The sequence below is a fragment of the Chiloscyllium plagiosum genome, chromosome 7 (assembly GCF_004010195.1).
Source record: "Chiloscyllium plagiosum isolate BGI_BamShark_2017 chromosome 7, ASM401019v2, whole genome shotgun sequence".
Lineage (NCBI taxonomy): Eukaryota > Metazoa > Chordata > Chondrichthyes > Orectolobiformes > Hemiscylliidae > Chiloscyllium > Chiloscyllium plagiosum.
Window position 1 is genome coordinate 112,499,634 of NC_057716.1, and position 4,697 is coordinate 112,504,330.

Consider the following 4,697-nt stretch of genomic DNA (forward strand, 5'->3'; position numbering starts at 1 on the left):
GAATACAGTAATGATAACTCTGACAAATGAGAATCTAATCCCATCCCACTGACATTCAATGGCTTTACTGTAACCAAACTACCCCATGTGATCGTCCACAGAGCTAGTATTTAGGGAAACAAGGATATGAACGGGCTATATAAACACTTTGACAACAAAAACATGTCCTTTGGTAGTCATTTTTTTTATTATAAACTCAACGCGTGTCACCGTGAATCCTACATCGTTTGCAACGCACAAATGAGACGTGGAACGCGACTCTCTCCATTTGCTTAGATAGGTGTAACTTCAATAACACTTAAGGAACTGGATACCATTTACGACAATGCAGTCACTTGATTGTACCCTCTTCAATATCTGCAATATTCATTCTCTTCACCGCTAAGGCACAATTCAGCAGAGTTCAACAACTACAAGATGCACTGGAGTAAGTCATCTGGGCATTTTGACAGAACGTTCAAAGTTCAACAGCGGTCCTGACTATAAGGACAATGTTGGAAGATGCAACGAAACATCACCATTTGCAAGTTACCCTCCAAGGCGCATAGCACCCTGACTGGGAAAGGAATCAGTGATAAACTCATTGAGTGGCGAAACAGTCTTGATGGGCAATATTGCATAAATCAACCTTCCATCTTTTGTCTTACAATTTTAGACAAATGTTGATTTGTGTGGTGACCAGACTTGTGCTCTGTCCTTAAGCTGTTCCCTAAACTAGTGGTTGCTAAAGATCTACTATCATCCACAGCCCGTGGTCAACAACAGAAAATATCCGAAAACCCTTTCAATCAACTGATTCCCCACAAGATTAGAGTGGTGTTGGAGAAGCACAGCAGGTCCGGCAGCATCTGAGGAGCAGAAAAATGAACGTTTCGGGCAAAAGCCCTTCATCATGAATGAGACTGGAAGCATATGGAATGGAGAGATAAATGGGAAGGGATGGGGCTTTGAGAAGGTAGTTGAGAGCGCAGTAAGTGGATGGAGGTGGGAGGTGAACGTGATATGTCAGAGAAGAAGGTGGAGCGGATAGGTGGGAATGAGGATGCATAAGTGGGACAGGTGAGGAGGACGGTGTTGAGCTGAAAGTTGGGAACTGGGGAAAGTTAGGGGAGGGGAAATGAGGAAACTGGTGAAGTCCAAATTGATGCCATGGCGTTGAAGGGTCGCATGGCGAAAGATGAGGCTTTCTTACTCCAGGCATCGGGTGGTGAGGCAGTGGCGATGGAGAAGGCCCAGGACCTGCATGTCCTCGGGAGAGTGGGAGGGGGAGTTGAAATGTTTGGTCAAGGCGCACTGGGGTTGATTCTTGCGGATGTCCTGGAGATATTTTCTGAAGTGCTCTGCGAGAAGACATCCAGTCTCCGCAGTTTAGTGGAGACCACATCGGGAGCAATAAATACAATAAATGACATGTGTGGAAGTGCAGGTGAACTTGTTATGGATGTGGAAGCCTCCATTGGACGGAGGTGAGGGGGTAGATGTGGGTGCACGTTTTGCAGTTCCTGCAGTGACAGGGGAAGGTGCTAGGATGAAAGGGTGGATCATTGGAGGGCGTGGACTAGACGAGGTAGTCACAGAGTGAACGGTCTTGGCAGACATTTACGCAAGAGGTAGGGTGGGAGGAGGTATAATCCAGACAGCTGTGGGAATCAGTGGGTTCGTAAAAAGTGTCAGTAACACTGACCTCGAGGGATATGTTTCCTACCCACCCCTATCTACTTTTCACAAAGACTGTTCCCTCCACGACTACCTGGTCAAGTCTACACCCTCTAATGACCCACCCTCCACTCCCGGCACCTTCCCCTGCCACCGCACGAATTGCAAAACCTGCTCCCACATCTTCCCCCTCACATCCTTCCAAAGCGCCAATGGAGCCTTCCACATCTATCAAATGTGCATCTGCACTTCCACACTTGTCATTTATTGCATCCGTTTCTCATGATGTGGTCTCTTCTACATTGGGGCCACTGGACATCTTCTCGCAGAGCGCTTCATAGAACATTTCCAGGACACCCGCAACATTCAACCCAACGCTCCGTGACCAAACACATCAACTAGCCCTCCCCACCCACTCTCCCGAGGGCATGCAGGCCCTGGGCCTCCTCCACCACCACTACCTCATCACCTGAGGCCTCATCTTCCACCTCGGGACCCTTCAACCCCAGGGCATCAATGTGGTATTCACCAGATTACTCCTCTCCCCACGTCCACCTTATCCGAGTTCCAGCCTTCTAGCTTGGCACCATCCTACTGACGTGCACCACCTGTCTATCTTCCTTCCCACCTATCTGCTCCACCCTCTTCTCCGACCTATCACCTTTAACCCCACCTCCATCCACCTGTAGCATTCTCAGCTAAATTCTTCCCTGTCCCAGCCCTCCCGTTTTTCTCTCCACCCTCGAGGCTCCCCGAATTAGTCCTGATGAAGGGCCTTTGCTGAAACATCATTTTTATTGCAACTCAGATGCTGCCTGACCTGCTGTGTTTCTTCAGAACCACTCTAATCTTGATTCTGATTTCCAGCATCTACAGTATGCACTTCCGTCCATCTGATTCCCCTGTCCATTGATCTTCAGGGATCGTGAATGTCCAATCCATGATCTCTTTGTCCGTCTACACCACATAGAATACTCACTGTTATTGTTTCTTCTCCCCAAATTCATTAACACTCATTGATCTGGATTCAATTCCATTCAGCATTTTACTTTTCCACCTGACTAATGCATCACTGCAATCCTTGGCATTCTTCACCAAAGTCAACTACACGACCAATTGTTGTATCATCAGCAAACTTGCAAGTCATGGCTTCTACAACCAAGTCTAAATCATTGGTCTACATCAGAAAACAGTGGCACTCCACTGGAAACAGGCATCGAAACAGGGTTCATTGCTGTTTGGGATAAAAAGCTTCAATAACAGCAGAATCGAACTCCTCCTGTCATTTGTAAACTTCCTAGGACTCTGTCAGTTGGTCTCCTGAGTGATCACTTCTCACATATGGGAGTGGTGAATCACCTGTGCGCATTCTGACTGAGCAAGTGAGTTTACACCTCAGCGGGTAATTGAATCCCTTCCTGCAGTCACCTCATGGCCCTGATGTCTTGGCGCTGCGGGTATCCTTGTGTCTATTTAGTTTGGATATCAGTTGAATTCGAGTCCACGCAGACACGACTCACATTTTCCCCATTGTCTGAATCAGAGGGCATTCATGGGTGAACCAATTTGACGTGGGTCTGGAGTCACATGTTGACAGGACTCGTCACGGTCGGCAGATTCCCCTTTCGAAGGGATATGAACGAATGAGTTTTCAGTATATTAAAGTTATTGTCTCTGTTCCTGAGATTGGGTTTATTTCCCAGATTTTATTCATCGAATTTAACGAACAGCAGCTGCCACGTTCCAGTCTCCAAAGATTACTAGCCCAATAGATCGCCGCTGCACTAACAACTCCCTGCTGCATTTCTCCATTCAAAGAATAACATTGTCAATTCAGATTATCCAAGATGGAGAGAGAATAGGACGCGTTTCTGTATTGGAATGGAAGCAATGTACGCTGGATTGGAGTGTTTACTGGAGCAAGAGACTGATGTGGAGAGGATGTGAGCAAAAGCAGTTCTTACTGTCAAAGCAACAAAATACCACTTTGTTAACAAAAATCTTTTAGAATGCTTTCAATACGTCGACCTCTCACTTAAGGCTCTAGCATGCTTCCTCTGAGCCAATCCTCAGTGCGGGTTAATGCTGCTGCTCAATCCTAATAATGTAATAGATTGAGATCAATATGCCTTCCACCCTGCCTTTGACCAGAAGCACTCACAGCCTCAGTATTTCAGGCGCTTGGATATACAGACAAAATATTTTCCCTGGGGTTGGAGAGGCCAGAACTAGAGGGCATAGGTTTCGGTTGAAAATGGAAAGATATAAAAGAGACCTAAGGGGCTACATTTTCATACAGAAGGTGGTGCATGTATGGAATGAGCTGCCAGAGGAAGTGGTGGAGGCTTGTACAATTGTAACATTTCAAAGGCATTTGATGGGTATATTATAGGAAGGGTTTGGAGGGATATGGGCCGGGTGGTGGCAGGTGGGACTAGATTGGGTTGGGATATATGGTCGGCATATACGGGTTGGACTGAAGAGTCTGTTTCCATGCTATACATCTCTTTAACTCTATGACTCTCTGACCGGGCCTTTATCAATCATGTCACTGGTGCCACAGAATAGCTTCACACGCTCATGTCCACCACCACTTCCAGTCCCTATACACATCCATCCCCCATCACGGAGGCCTCAAAGCCCTCCGCTTCTTCCTTTCCCTCCGAACCAACCAGTACCCTTCCACTGACATCCTCCTTCAACTGACTGAACTGGTCCTCACTCTGAACAACTTCTCTTTCCAATGCTCCCACTTCCTCCAAACCAAAGGAGTAGCCATGGGCACCCGCATGGGCCCCAGCAATGCCTGCCTCTTCGTTGGATAAGTGGAACAGTCCATCTTCGCAGCTACACTGGCACCACCCCCCACCTTTCCTTCCACTACATCGATGACTATATCAGCGCTACCTCGTGCTCCCACGAGGAGGTTGAACAGTTCATCCACTTTACTAACACCTTCCACCCCGACCTCAAATTCACCTGGACAGTCTCAGATTCCTCCCTCCCCTTCGCAGACCTCTCCATTTCTATCTCGGGCGACC